The 16,739-nt window shown below is 37.9% G+C and overlaps 1 pseudogene; it reads left to right on the top strand.

The window, feature by feature from the left end:
* Nucleotides 1–6,659: 6,659 nt before the first annotated feature.
* LOC147914380 (protein yippee-like 1 pseudogene) lies at nucleotides 6,660–7,001 on the top strand (annotated as a pseudogene).
* The last annotated feature ends 9,738 nt before the right edge of the window (nucleotides 7,002–16,739 follow it).

The raw sequence follows: 16,739 nt of genomic DNA, 5'->3' as shown, positions 1-16,739 counted from the left end.
TTTGCCAGGAAATATGTCAGCCAATGAAAGTGCTTCTCAGAGCATATCTTAAGGAAAACAAGCCATTCTAAGCACCCAGAGACCTCCTTTCCTTCCAACTTATCCTGAATAAGGCTTAAACAAACTATACCCTTTCACTTAAAATCTGACAGAGCTCTGCCTCTTGAGTGTGAAGTGAAACTCAAGGGCTGTCAACTTTAAAGTGTGATGTTTATACAAAGACATGAGCAACAGAGAGCACAGAGATCTGCTGGAGAAACAGCAAAACATGTGGATAGTTTCTCTAGCCAAGTCACCCAGGAATGAGGAGGTGGGCAAACTGATGAAACAAAGTCTACCAGTTCCATCAAAAAGGGAACAGCTTAGGACTCAGCTCTCACTGGTGACGTTACCCAGAAAGAATATTCCTGATTAGAAAGTGGTTTAGGTTACTTTTTAGCTTTTTCAATCGCTTTTGAAGGTAACATGAGCCTGAAGATGGAATTTCACTTTGAGTTTATCCTAGCTTCTGTTGCTCCAGACAAACCTAATTCACACAAGACAAAGCTATCTGTTGTCACTGTTACTCTCATCCTGTTTGGTTTTCTCATTATTCATAGCAGCTTCCAGCTCCTTCCCTGCACTTTGGGCTCATGACAGCCCCACCAAACTCCAGCCTCTGTAACACCAGCTTTGTAGCTTGATGTGAGGAAGCGAGAACTCAACAAGGATGGGCCTGCAAAAGATTCACTCCTTGAAAATGGACAGTGTAAATCAGAGTGAACAGCTTTGTTGCTGGAAAAGATATCAAAACAAAAAAAAATGTTATTGGCTGCATTTTTTTCCATTTAAAATTCACATAGCTTTAGAGAGTCCCGTGGAATCAACATATATTCTTATAATCTTGTGTACACATACACTTACACATGCACACACAGCACACACCAAGCAGATGAGGATCACGCCATAGGATAGTGAAGGGGGAGCAACAACATAGAGAAAATCTAAATGAGCAAACAGGGCAGAAGAGTCCACCCATCCTACCCCAGCCGCCTAACTTGAGACTCTGATTTGAAAGATACTACTTTTGTTTGTTTTTGTTAGCAGGAGAAAATTAGAAGTTTCTGAACCATTTACTTATTATTATTAACAGCAAAGAACATTTCCAAGTGGGATACATTCCAATAACAAATGTGATTCCCTTTATCTGTGCTACACCTGTCTGTCTGGATGTGTTTACAGGTTCTGTAGATGTCTCACACACCGAGTCATCTCCTCCTCCAGAGCCACACTCTGATTTTTCACACACTCCCAGAACCAGTGAGATGTATCTTTTGACTGGTGTGTCTATTAAGTAGATTAAATTGCTCTGCCCATATCGTACTTAAAGTTGTAGGCTTTCGAAGTCATGGAAAAAGAGAAAGGAACATTCTCACATCCCAAAACAAATCTCTAGGGCCCCTGTGCCTTTATTCAGGGGTTGGAGCAATTTGCTTTGTTTTAGCGAGGCATTTAAGAATATAAAAATGTTAGCCACAGTTTTTAAGAGAGATGCTACTTTTTAATCACTTAAATGCTAATATCGGGGCATATGTGAAACATGGGAGCAAAGAGGCAGCTTTTTACTCTCTCTTGCTAAGATTAGATCATGGGTTGTAAATAAAAGCTGAGCAAGCCACTTGTGACCCTCTGGTCATACACGGTTATTTACTACTTTAAAAGAAAAAGCTGACCAGCCATCTAAGAAAAGAGATTTCTGATTTAAATCAGACAGATCAACACAAGACCAGCCAATCAATCAATACAGGCCGATGGTTCCCTTTCTGTGGGCAGGTGCTAGGGTGAGGAGGGTCTCCTGGATTTGAGCCCAGGAGACAGCAGAGCTGCTCACAGCTACCCGCGTGCACCCTACATACCCTTGATTTGTCACAGCGCTATTGCATCCCAAACTTTCTGTCCTGGAAGTTCTATCACCTCCCAGTTCAACGCTTCTAGAAGGCTCCCCTTCTCTCTGCGTTCCTGAGCAACTAATTCTTAGCTAAGGCTTCCTCATTAGGAGGAGCCAAAGGCAACCATGCACATTTTGTTAGAGTAACTGAAGGATATTTCCCAAGCCAAATGGCTTTGTGCAAACTCATTATATATTCCACAAGAGACAGTTTAGAAAAGTCCAGGCATATATGGCCAAAAACCTTTTCTTTTTCCCACCTTCCAGTTCTCTCCACTCCTACTTCCCACGCATTCCTGGGGAAACTTAATCTGCAAGTTTCATTTTCGTTGACATTGATTCTTGTAAGCATCTTTCTATTAGGACTATTGGGTAGCCGGAAAAACCATATGAAGACTTTTATCCAGAAAATTGGATTTGCCTAAGCTACAGAAAGGCCATTGACTCTCCCAAGGCGTTTGAGTTCCACCAGAAAATCAACTCCCACACATAACCACTTACACATCTAGTTGGTTTAAAAATAAAAACATTTGTCTTTATATTCTAACTGGATTCTAACACATTACTGTAGGTAGGGAATATTATCTACCTCCCCATTTTATCCATGAGATTCCACAAGGCTCAAAGACACAAATAGGCAAACTGTGCTTCTTGGGCCAAATTCAGCCCCCCTGCACCTGTTTTATAAATAAAGTTTTATTGGAACACACCTGCATCCATTCACTTACACATTGTCTTGGGCTGCTTTTGCTACAGTGCCAGAGTCGAGTAGTTGTGACAGAGATCACATAGTCCACAAAGCTAAAAATATTTACTATCCGGTCCTTTAAAGAAAAAGGCCTTGCTTGGAGAAATTTTCTGACTTCAATTTTCCTGAAGGCCTTGTGCCTTATTAAATTCCTAGGGGAAATCAAATAACATCTCTAGCCCAGCACATCTGACTCTTTCCTCTCTGCCTCCCCACCAGCTGGTCAGTCTCTAGAGGGTTCCCTGGCTGGGCCAGTAGGATGACAGGTCAAACCACAGTTATAGAGTATCACACAGAGGAGAAAGCATCCAGGGCTATACAGGACGGAGTATATAATGAAGAGAGAATGGCTACCCTACCCCATTGCAAAGCTCTTCCTTGCAAGTTGTTGCAAAGATGCACACACCCAAGACTCTACAAAATGGCAGCCATGACCTTGGGCTACAGGCCTCAGGGACCTTTGCTTGTGGTTCAGTCCTTGAAGGAGAGACCTCTGTAGGTGGTCTCAGATGAGCCATTACATACCATTCTTAGAACTTTGAGTGTCTGGTGTTTTGTGTTTTTAGCGTTGCTGCTTCTATTGTTGTGGTTTGGTTTGGTTGGTTTTGTGGCTTTTCAGTCTATTTAGTAAGTTGAGTCCTACATTCATAGAAAAATAACAGCTGCTTCTTTATTATTTGGATGACCTTGAAGTGTGGAAAAAGCCCACTAGAATCAAAAACTACCTTTGTAAAAGTCCTAACATGCCTATTATGCATCCAGGGGTTCTCGAGTTTAGAGATTGCTTTGTTGTTCGGAGGGGTTTGTTTTTGCTTTTATTTAAGCGGATGGGGGAAAAGAATGAAGTGAGGATAGGGAATCTAGACTAACCAGTTTAGAATATATCTGCATCCTCCTAACTGGCAAAAGCTGCCCATTTGACAGAGCCAGGGATTCCCCAGCACCTTAAACACATACCCAGTGCTGCAAACTGCATTGCTTCAGATCTTGGAACCATGACGGGAAAAATATGTATTCAAGGCTTCACTGTTCTTGAAAGATTTCTTTACTACACAAACTTATACTCATTAAGCTTATGGTATGTTTTGAAGGTTTTAAATGGCTTGTTGCCTTTTCATTTGTTTTCTGTTTTATGTAGAACAAATTTGTAACATACAAATTGAGTAACTCTACCTCCACCTCCATCTGGATAACTGGACTCCCAGAACAAAAGATGAAATAAAGAGGAGAAAATATTTGAAGAAATAATGGAGATAAATTTCCTAGAAATAAAGCTAGATAAAAGGCCTGAAATTAACAAGACCCATAGAATGCCAAACAGAAGATATAAAGAAAAGAAAACCTCTGTCTAGAGGTGAAATTTGAGATTATCCAACACAAAGAAAAAAATTCAAAACCTTCTAGATAGAAGGAGCAGATCACCCATAAAAGAATAAGAATCATATTTTAATTACAGCTATCAACCCTAATACTAGACGTAAGAAATCAATGGAGCAGTATTTTTAAAGTATTGAAGAAAGATATCTAAAAGTAGATTTTTCTAAGCAACCAAATTGTCATTCAAATGTGAGGATATAGTAAAATATTCTTGGGCACACAGGCTTCAAAAGTTTTGCTACGCAAAAATCCATGTAATCATAAGGAAACACATTCAGAAATACAAGGGATATGGGAAGTAATGGGGTATCAAATTTCTTGGTAAGATATATCATTGTCCAAACAATTTTAAAGGACTAAAGAAAAGAAAGTATATATGTAATAAACTAGAAATAAAATTCTAGACAATATCAATATGACGGAGCTGGTAGGGGAGACAGAAGGTGCAGGAGTGAATGTGAGTGTACTTCCCTTGTTAAGGGTGATAAATATTGATATGTTTAAGGAACCAATGGAGATAAATAAATGAGTCTTATGACAAAGGCAACCATCAAAAGGACAAAAAATAGAGGATATAACTTTTCAACAAACAATAACAAAAATTCCATTTATCCAATGGAAAAAAGAAAGAAGGAAAAAAAGAGAGAGAATGGAGAATCTTACCTATTATTCTTTTTAGTTTACCTATCAGGTAAGTCACATAATACATCAAGGTCATGAAAACATTTTCTTGATGTTAACTTTCAGTATCTTTTTTACTTTACTTTTCATACTTAGGACTTTGATCCACCTAAAAATAATTTTCGTATACAGAGTGAGGCAAGCATCGTGTTGTTTTATATAAAAACAAAAAGCACTGGGCCAGCCCCTTGGCTAGTGGTTAAGTTTGCTGCACTCTGCTTCAGCAGCCCAGTTTTGTTTCCCAGGCACCGACCTATACCACTCTTCCGCGGCCATCCCGTGGCAGGGACCCACATACAAAATAGAGGAAGATGGGCCCAGATGTTAGCTCAGGGTGAATCTTCCCCAGCAAAAATTTTAAAAAGCACCAATTATTGAAAAAATCATCTTATCCCTATTGCTCTTCAGTGCCACCTTTGTTATAAAGCAAATGACCACATATGTGAGTATTCTTTAGGTGCTCTCTTGTGTTCTTGTGGTTTATGTCTATCTTTGTACCAATACCGTCCTGCCTTAAAAATGAGGCTACATAATAAACCTTGATATCTGATAGAGTTAATCCTCCTAACTTTATTCTTGAAGAGTGTCTTAGCTATTCCTGGACCTTTGCATTTCCATATACTTTTTAAAGTTAGTTCGTCAATTTCTATACACACACTCAGCATATTGATAGGGACTGCATCTTCACATTGTTGAGTCTTCCAATCCAGGAATATGGTATATCTCCCCATTTATTTAGAGCTTCTTTAATTTCTCTTAATATTTTTAGTTTTCTGAGAAGAGATCTCACAAATTTGTTAGCTATATTTCTAGAAAGTTGATGTTTTTTAAAATTGAGTACTTTATTTTCTAACTAATTATTGCCAATATATATAATATACAATTAATTTTGTGTATTGACCTTGTATTTGGCAAGCTTGCTAAATTCGCTTATTCATATAAATTATTTATATAGTATTTTGGATTTTCGATGAATAATAAGAATTTAATTTCTTCTTTATAGGATTTTTTTTTTGGCTTTATTTCACTGTCCAGCTAGGCTCTCTAACGCAAATGTTGGTTAGAAAATGGTGATAGTGAATATACTTGTCTTGTTTCAGATTTTAAAAAGGAGAAGAAGATTTCAATATTTCACCATTGCGTATAATGTTAGCTGAAGTTATTTGTGGGTACTGTGTCAGATTAAGGAAGTTTCCTTCTATTTCCAGTTTGCTAACATTTTATTATCATAAATGGATGTTAATTTTTATTAAATGTGTTTTCTGCATGTATGGAGATAATCTATGACTTTCCTCATTTGTTCTTTCATACAATGAATTACACTGGTTGATTTCTGAATGTTGAACCAGCCTTACATTTCTGGCACAAAAAAACCTTGGTCCTGATATGGTATCCTTTTTATGTATTCTAGACTCAGTTTTCTAATACTTATTTTGGATTTTTTTAATCTACATTCATGAGTGATACTGGCATGTAATTTTACTTTTCCGTGATGTCCATATCAGACCACGTTATCAAGATTAAGCAGGCCTTATGAAATGCGTTCGGTCCATGACAGGGAGAACGCTTCATGCCCCATGGAGGAGCCAACAGCCGCCAAGCCAGGGCTCCCTGACAGCCTGAGTCTGAGCCAGCAACACCCAGGCATGCAGCAAATTGATTGACTGTTGAGCCAGGTGGTGGCAGTGAGCACCTGGCCAGATAGGTGCTGTGGGCTGGCGCTGTGGGGAGGGGAACTGGCCAGGACATGGACTGCTGAGCATGCGCTGTGACATTTTCTCTCTCCTCCTCTGTATAGAAAGTGCCTCACACCCTTCAAAATAACAGCTTTCGCCAGCCTGTTCCAGGGGTTCTTTTGTCATCGAATCCAGCAAAGTTGAGATTCTTCATGTGCCAGCCCTGAGCCGAGTAAAACTTCCAGCAGAAATGATAAAAATGACAAACTCAAAAACTTTCCAAGGTTATCTGCCAAATTGTTGTTGAATTTACTGCTGTATCCACCGCAAAGCTCATTTAGCTGTGTTGATATACAAGTCCTTTCATGTTCGTCAACATCAAGCCCACCTCTTTAATTCTGGGTGAATGTGGGCTATGGTCCAGGAGACGACAGTCCTCCTCTCCAGTGAACATGCTGTAGCAGATATCTTTTGTGCAAACTGTAAAATCTTTCTTGGTTGGAAATATGAACCTGCCTTTGAGAGCAGTCAGCAATATAGGAGTTGAAAGTTTATTACTGAACTAGCTCACATGTTCAAAGACTATGGTTGAGAGTAAAAATTTCCCATTCTATTTTGAATATCATTTTTGTGAAAGACGCTGTAAACACGGTGCAAAAAAAGCAGCTCCTGGTTGACAATATTTCTTGAACTTGAACCTCGCAGGCTAGCAACAGAGTTCATGACACTCTTTATGGTTTCTCCGGTTATTCTTGGATAAAGTGTCCCCTCTTGTATGCATCCTCTCATTTACGAAGTTATTTCTGAAGTTCCTGATGATCTTTTTCAAAACACACATGTTTTAGAGAAAGAGTGAACTAATATCTCCCTTAAACATAGGTTTTTAATGTAGAATTTGGTTATGCATGTATCTACCTAAACACCTTTACTTACGTTCAGTAGATACTCAAAATGAGAATTTCTAAAGAATATAGAAATGGAGTCTCTTTTATGTAAAAATGTCTCACCACTACTCTTTATGAGAGTGAAGGCAATGGAGTGTTGTAGTTCATATTATAAAAACCGTAAATATTGTAAATTAAATACATATTCATCTTGCAGATGAATTGCTAGTCATCGTGTTCAAGTTTCTTCCAGAAGCCATCACTAAATCTATACATCACAGGTGTTTTTCACTTTGCTCAAAAACAGAGAATCTTACAATCTTACATAGGGTATTAATGGAGAAACGTGTCTAATGTTAATATCTTGTCTATTTAAGCAATGAGGTACCTTCCCTAAAAAGCAAGTGAACTCATTGTTATAAATGACTGCCTGCCTAGAGGCACAAAGATGCACTTATTATTAAAGAAACATTTGTCTCTTATTCAGTTATTGAAATTTAAAATGGTACCTTTAATGGTAACTAACTTACACATCAGTAAATTATTTTATAGCTAGTTCAATGAAGATAGGAGTTCCTAGTCTACTATCAATTTACTTGAAGAAAAATAATTATTTTTGGAAATCACAGGGGCTAGAACCAAAAGGAAAATTAAATACTTGAAATACCCCAGACTTTGTTAAAACGATTTTTTCAGAATAGGTTTTAAATTTTTGAGCAATGGATATTTGATCTGCTGTATTTTTTTGTTTGTTTGTTTTTTGTTTTTTGTTTTTGGTGAGGGAGATCAGCCCTGAGCTAACATCCATGCTAATTCTCCTCTTTTTGCTGAGGAAGACTGGCTCTGAGCTAACATCTATTGCCAATCCTCCTCCTTTTTTTTTTTTTTTCCCCAAAGCCCCAGTAGATAGTTGTATGTCATAGTTGCACATCCTTCTAGTTGCTGTATGTGGGACGCGGCCTCAGCATGGCAGGAGAAGCAGTGCGTCATGTGCGCCCAGGATCCGAACTCGGGCCGCCAGTAGCAGAGCGTGTGCACTTAACCGCTAAGCCACGGGCCCAGCCCAGATCTGCTGTATTTTTAAAAAACTGAGTTGGGAAATTTTCTCTCTTTTTCTCCTCACTAGAAGAGACCATGTAAAACTGGTATTGCTTCTTTCTCAAGTAACTGGTAAAACTCATCAGAGAAGCCATCTGAGCCTGGAGTTTTCTTTGAGTGATGGTTTCTAATTGCTGATACAATTTTTTAATTCTTGTAGAATTCTTCAGATTTTCTTCCTGTTTTGGTGAGTTGGGTTTTGTTAGTGGGTTTTCCATTTCATCTAAATTTGGTAAATTTAGTATTTCTAGTAATTTGTCGATTTCATCTAAATTTTCTAATGTATTGCTATAAAGTCTTTTATAATGTTATTTAATGTCTGTAGGATGTATAATGAAGTCTTATTTTTTCATCTCTCCCTTTTTATTGATCAATTTTACCATGTGTTTACTGCCAATTATTCTTTTCAAGGAACTGCTTTGAGCTTCAATGAAGTTCTCTATTGTACATTAGGAAACATTTTTATAATTTCTGCTCCAATCTTTATTATTTTTCCTTATACTTTATTTGGGTTTAATTTGCTGTTCTTTTTTCCTAACTTATTCCGTTAGATGCTTAAATCATTTACCTTGACCTTTTTCTTTTATAATATATGCATTTAAGGACATAAACTTCCCTTTATGCATAGCTTTTGCTGTATCTCACAATATGTCATATGAAAATGTCTTATTTTCATTTCCATTCAGTTGAAAATATTTTCTAATTTACATTGTGATTTCTTCTTTGACCCATAGATTTTTAAAAGTGTACTGCTTAACTTTCATACATTTGGGTGTTTTCTAGTTATCTTTTGTTTACTGATTTCTTTCCACAGGGTTAAATAACACAGTTCAAATAATTTTAATCCTTTGAAATTTGTAAAGACATTTATTTTATGGCATGGCATATTTTCAATTTTGTTGAATATTACATGTGCATTTAGAAAAAATGCAAAAAATTTTGCAGCCATTGTGTCCAATGTAATGTAAATGCCCATTAGGTCAGCTTTTTCATTGTGTTGTTCAAATCTTTCATATCTGTATTGAATTTTTTTCAGTTGTTCTATCAGTTACTGAGAAAAAGTATATTAAAAATTTCCCACTGTGATGGTAGATTTAACTATTTCTCTTTTAATCTGTCAATTTTTGCCCTATATATTTTGAAGGTAAGTTATTAGGTACATATAAGTTTGAAATTGTTATATCTTCCTGGTGAATAAATCTTTAATAATTATTAATATTCTTTTAATTCTTTAAGCATGGTTATTTGCAAGTCTATGTCTGATAATTTCACTGTCTGATGCCCTAAGAGGATGTTTCTATTGTCTATCATCTCCCTTGATTTATAGTTAAGACTTGTCTACTTTTATGTCTGGTTATTTTTGCTTGAATTTTGAACATTATTTAAAATAGAGAGATGATTTGAACCTTTGCATATGTTAGCTTCTAGAGAGGATTTAACTTCCTTCTGGCAGACAAGAATATTGAGGTATTAACAATCCCAGATCATAATAATCCAATCAGGGATTGAGAATATTCAAATCTAAACTTCAGTTTCTATATCTGGGGGTCTGTATTTCTGGTTCACCCTTACTCGTATAGTAATGATAAACTCTTTGTGGTTTTGACCTAAATATTGCAGTTTACTGGGGTGCCTTCTCATTGAAGGGAACTAAAATCCAATCTGACAACTTTACAAACCCATGAGGTTGTTGAAGCTCTGTTCAGCTCTTCATCAGCAAATGAAATAAGCAAATGCCTCCAAAGTAAAATCAGTTCCAAATGCTGGACTCGTCACTCCAAGCCTTCTTTCCCAGAACCTGGCCCTGGAATATCGTGGTGAACTTCTTATAGATGTATAATCCTTTTAAAAAGTTTTTTAAAATATTTGTCCAGCTCTTCTAGTTGTCCTAAGTGGAAAAGTAGGTCTAAAGCTGATTATATGTCATTACCAGAGGTAGAACTCTTCCCCACTGAATTTTTTAAAGCTTAAATCTCTCAATAATATCCTTTTAGATACCACTTACCTTTTGAAAGATTTTATATTAATGGTCACCTCATACTCACAGCTGAACCTCTTCTAATCTTTTGTCTCAATGATCCACCAAAAAATATAAGGCTAAAGTCATCAATGACCTCTATTTTTCTAAGCCAACGTGATGTTTTTCAGTCCTCTTCTCCTTTGATTTCTCAGCAACATCTGTCACTGTTGATAACCTCCTCTTCTCCCTTCCTGAAACATTCTCTTTCTCCTTATTTCCATGTTAAAATTGTCTCCATTTGCTGGCTCATCCTTCTCTGCCTAGAAAACAAATATTTCATCGCTCAAGTGTTGAAATGCAGCCCTCTCTTTTTCACACTCAACACTCTTAGATGATCGCATTCATCCAAGCCGAATAACTTATCTATTTCAAATAACTAATATATTTTATGTCCAACTCAGACCTCTTCTCTGTGCTCCAGATCCATAAATCCAAAGAGCTACTTGAAACTTCCTCTTGAGTACCATAATGGCACCTCAAAATCAAAAGGACCAAAATCAAACTCATAATTACCCACAATTAAAAATAGAGGAGAGGGTTCTTCTCCAAGATTCCCTAGCATAGGAAATGGCACTGTCTTCCATACAGTTGCTCAAGCATCAAATGTAATATTTGTCTTTGATGCATTTATCCCTTATCCCACATACCAAATTTATTGCCAGATAATAAGAATATTATTTCCTAAATATCACTCAACTCCATTGACTTCCCTTCAGTTCTACCACCATTAACCTAGTTCAAGCTACCATCATTTCTCACCTGGACTATTGCAGCAGATTTTTAAGCAGTCCACCCATATTCCCTCTTCCTTCCACCATTACAAGTGGTTATCCACATCGCAGCTAGAGAGATCTATCTTACTGATACGTAAATCTGATCATGTCTCATGCACTCCCTGCTAACAACCTTTTAATGACTTCCCATTTCTCTCAAGAAAAAACATACCCCTTAGCATACCTTAACATGCCTGTATGTCAAAAACTTGCCTACCTCTCCAGCCTCATCTTCTACCAGTGCCCCTTCACTGTCTGCCCTCCAGCCAGACTAGCCTCCTTTCAGTCCCTCATACTCCCTCCCACAAGAGGAAATGTATTTGTGTTTTGGCAGTTTGTAAGGAATGCTCTTTCTTCCTCTCTTCAACTAGTTAACCATTATTCATACTTCAGATCTGTATTCTATTTCATTTTCCTCAGGGAATCCATCTCTGATCTCACCGATTAAGTCAAGTCATCCTAATATAGGCTATCATAGTACCTAGTGTCTCTCCTTCACAGAATTTGTCATAATTGCAATTTGACATTTGTCATTATGATTTTGTAATTGTCTGTCCCCTTGAGTACATTGTCAGCCCAATAAGGGCAAAAGACATGTTTGTTTTTACTCATCATTTTATCCTATAGCCTAGCTTAGTGCCTGGCATATCATAGATTCTCAACTGTAATTGTTGGATGGATGGATGGATGGATGGATGGATGGATGGATGGATTTGATGAGGTCCAAAGCAGGAATAAGGAGAAAATATACTGAAACAAAAATGTTTACATATGCATAAAATACCTCTGAAAAAATACATAAGAAACAGGTAACATTGGTTACACCTGTGAGAACTGGGTGGCTGAGAGGGATGAGAAAGAGACTTTTTACTATATGCCTTTTTATACCTTTCTAATTTTGAATCAAGTGACTGTATTGCCTATTCAAAAATAAATAAATACATTTTATAAGGAAATAATCCAATTCCATGGTTAGAAGATAATTCTTTTGGCTCAAGATTTTGATCAATGTGAAATGCCAACACTCCAGGAAAGGTAGAGCAGATATATGTGCATTCTTGCTTACACTACTTCAACTTACTTGATAAACAGACAGAAAAATAGAAGCAATTTTCAAAGTCCAGTTCTGTCTACAACTTCTTTCACTGAGGAGATGTCCTAGAATAAGACCACAATGTGAGATGTGAATCAGCTGTTGCCTCATTTCTCTTGGTTCCTGCGTCTCTCTCCTTGTGTCAGCATATCACCCCAAGTGTAAGCCTCATGTCTAAAAATACAACATGCCCTGCAAAAATATCCCTAAAATATAAGCAAACTAATTCATTTTGTCCAGTCAGAACTGTTCTAACCCAAGTAGGGAAAAAATATATTTGTGCAACACTTTGAGAGATAGGGTATCTATTTGCAATCTTTGTGGTGCCAATAGTTATTTAAGAGATTTTTGATCACTTTAGGACCATACCCCCAATGTACATATAGTACAATCCCACTATAATACTCAGTCATTACCAATGATTTATACATTCAAGTCGTCAAATATATACTGAGTGCTTACTATTTGTTAGGAACTATTGTTGGTACTGGGGACCCAGGAAGCACACAGATTCAGTATGAAACTTACGTATAAAATAAAAGTTATAAACCAATGTGATCAATGCTACAATGGAAGCCTGTAGAAGGCTTTATGAGGCAGACACACCCCTGCTGCTGACAGCTTTTTGTTTCCCATTATACTGAAGTGGCCCATTGCCTTCAAAGATCAAGAAATCAGTCACAGTTGCCATCTACTTTGAGGAAACCCAATGCTGCATTCCAACATATATAACAGCCATTGAAATGGGAGACTCACAAACTAGTACCTGGACTCTGGAGCTTTCAAACCACATGTCAAAGAGCTGCATTAAATACTCTCCTTGAGCTCTCCTGTCATGTGAGTCTACGGTGACCAATTTCCTGTGAGAGCCCTCCAAGCAAGAGACAGGCCCGGTGGGAAGTCTGGCCCATCATAGAAGTCTCATAAAATTCATATTTAATTGCTTTCTTTCCCTACGTCTGGTAATCCCTAAATGGCTATCATGAAGATACTCTTTTACTGCCCTCTACCTATCCATCATCAAAGAGGGGATACTGGATGCTCCTGGGGACAGACACAAAGGCAACAGATTTTTAGGCAAGTACTTCCTCACACCTTTACTGAGTGGGTCCCTGATGCTGGGCAGATTTAAACAGACCCAAGTTAACTGGCTCAGATTCTCAATGTCAGTATATATCCTAATATTTGTGCCCTGCAAGGAGGTACAGAGAAGAAAGAAGTAACTAAATCTCTGGAAGCAGGAGGGGGCATTGAAGACTGTGAGAAGAGCTTTTCTAGGACAGAGGTTAGGGATCAATAAGAGTTCACAGGCAGATGAAAGTGGGGAGAATATGGCAGGCAAAGGAAAGTCATGGGCAAATAAAGGTATGGAAGAGTGGTATAAATGAAGAATACAAGCAAATTTTTTTTATTTTTTATATTTGTGTTTATTTATATTTCACTTATATTTATATTATTATAGATCATTTTATTTTTATCAGGAGCTTAGAGAGGGTAGGGGGCGGCCAGGTGAGGAGATGCTTTACAGAAAAAGGTAATGGACAAGGATACCATTTTCCCAGTTCCATTTTCTCAAGAGTCCGCCAGTTCTTCACCCAGTAATGTCAGCAACATTCCCCATCTGCCCAGGACTGAGGGGTTTCGTGGACATGGGACCATATGTTTCTAGGAAAACCAGGGCAGTTGGTCACCCAACAATCCAGCCAAAGCCCAAGAGGCCATAACTTTCCAATTCTATTAAAACCTCAGAACTACAAAGGAAATGCTGAAACATGTGCTAGCAAAATCAAGTAAATTTCCCCATCACAACTGCCATTAATTTTTTCAACTACCTCAGCCATTCTTCTCACCTAGCAGCAGCTTTAAGAAAAAAGGAAGTAAACTGGGACAATGATTCAAAAATAGCAGTATGTCCACCAGAACACAAGGAGAGGGAGGCATCAGGGATCTTCTAGGCAAGTCTTTCGTGTGTTACTTTTATTAACAGCAGGTCTCATCATTGATTTCAAGTGTTTCCATGTTCGTCTTGATCTCCTCTTGGGAAAGTGTAAATAATTTTTTCATCTGCTTATTAAAAAATTGTCATGAACCAACAGATTAGTAATGTACCAGTCATGCTTTCAGTACGCACAATGCCCCAAACACACATACAATTTGCTATTTGGACTGTCCATTCTAACACATGGCCCTGCATCTTTTATTGACTGGGGTCTCTCCTCAGTCAAACATCTTTCAAGTGGATGAGAATGTACTAGTTTATTACCAGCAATGAAAAAAAGAAACAAATACACAATAAAGTTCTTACTCTCAAGTGCATGGTCTCGTTGAGAAGGCATGACAAAAATCCCTGCAAGGTTTGAACAAGGCAGCACACACACAAACACACACTTTCCTTGCTTTGCTATTTAACAGTTAGCTTCATGTAGTCCTGTCCAAACTGGCTTGCATTGTGCCGTAGATAATACATGTGATAATTTTTTCTTTAAAAACAGTTTCACTGAGAAAAATATAGTTGAACATCCCAAGAACAAGGAACCTCAAGTTCTACTTTATCAGTTTGCCCACCTAGAAAAGGACGATGACAATTATGTGCAACCGTGGATATTTGAGGATGAACTTCAAATGTCTTAGGAAAATCAAAGAATCTAGTCTGTCACTTCCTATTACACAATTGGGCATGAAAAGTTAATTGCAGCAGGCCAGGGCAAAGAGAAAAATGTTTTAGAGGAAAAATATGTATGTAATGGAAGCAGACCTAGTTTCAGAAAATCCAGTGTGGGAAGTGGAACGTAGTCACCTCTGAATCTGACAGGCAAGCGATGACAGGTGAGCAGGACTACTGTCCTCACTCCACAAAGATCTAGTAAGTAGACAGGTAAGCAGGTAAGTTCTGGAAGAAGATTGAGGACCTAGGCACTGAAGTTTGACTAAGTTACAGAACTCCAGGTTTTCAGTAAGGTGTGGTAAAAATAAAGCAAGTCCCAATTCATTCATTCCAAAATATTTATGGAGCCAATTTTGTACCAGAACTTGAAGTACTACAGTGAACAAGATAAGCATGCTCTCTCTGCCCTCATAAGAAATTCATTCTAATCAGGGGGAACAAAAAGTAAAGAAAGAGACAAATAATTTTAAATTGTCATTAGTATTATGAAAAACTACAAATAAGGCACTGAGGTAGAGAATATGGTGGGACAGAAACCTCCTTGTTAGAAATGGTGGTCAGGGTACGTTCTCTGGGGTAGTGCCATTTAAGCAGCAATGCAAAGGATGAGAAAGTGCTAGTCATGTGAAGGGAAGGCTTTCCAGACAGAGGTGTGGTACATGCAAAAACCCTCGGGTAGGAAAACAGTTGATGTATTTAAAGAATTAAAACAAGATCAGTGTGGGTGGGGCAGGGTGAAAATTGGAAAGTAGCTTGAAGAGTTCAGCAGGGGCCAGCTCATGAAAGGTCTTGTAGAGCATGGTAAGGAGCTTGGATTTTATTCCAAATTCAATGAATGTGTAGCCTATGAAGAATTTTATGTGAAAGAGGGACACAATCTAATCTACAATATGAGAAGATCACTCTGGCTAGTAAGGGAGAGAATTGATTGGAGGAGGGCAAGAAGAAAACTGGAGAAAACAAATTCAGAGAAAGATGGTGGGAGATTGGACTCAGTGACATGGTGGAGATGGAGATAAATGGATGGATTTAAGGTATCTTTGGAGCTCGAATTGAGAACGTGCTGCTGGATGGAAGGTGAGGGCTTAGGGAAGCCGAGAATTAAGGATGACTTCTGGATTTCAGGCCAGAACAACTGGATACTATTAATTTCCATGTTAAAGAACACTAGAAAGATGAGAGGGGGTAAAAGAAATACACTACCTTTGAGATATTTGTAAGACCTCCAAGTAGAGATACCAAATAGATTTGTGAATCTGGAGCTCAGATGAGAGGTGTGGCTAGTGATATAAATTTGAGGGTTAGTAGTCTAAAATGCTATGGACAAGATTAAGAGGGAAAAAAGGGGGTTAAGGATCAAACCCTGAGGAATCCCTTGAAGTAAAGCAAAATTCTCAACCTGGCTTTACATTAGCACCATGTAGGAATGTCTGTGAGATGGTCCTGCAGCAGCCAATCAGTGCCCTCTTTTGGTAACACCCAGTCCTTGCTGTATAACTTTGAATTCCTATAAATCCATTAAGGTTCCAATAAACTGATCTCAAAAAAAAAAAAATGAGGATGGAGAAACGGCTACTGGATTTGGAAACATGGATGTTTACGGTAACTTTTGCAAGAAGAATTTCAGTCCTTGGCTTTAGAGGATCTAGGATGTTGGGCAGGTTATTGAAGAGATTGATGGAATTCAGGGCAGGCCACCCCAAGATGTGCCACTCTGGTATGCAGATTATTTCAAGCTGAAGACAATAAAGGCCCAGAAGACTCACGAAGGACATGTGACCTTCCCCCAAACTGCCT

The sequence above is a fragment of the Ceratotherium simum genome, chromosome 20 (assembly GCF_057802395.1).
Source record: "Ceratotherium simum simum isolate JZ-2026a chromosome 20, ASM5780239v1, whole genome shotgun sequence".
Lineage (NCBI taxonomy): Eukaryota > Metazoa > Chordata > Mammalia > Perissodactyla > Rhinocerotidae > Ceratotherium > Ceratotherium simum.
This window is presented reverse-complemented; position numbering and strand designations above follow the sequence as displayed.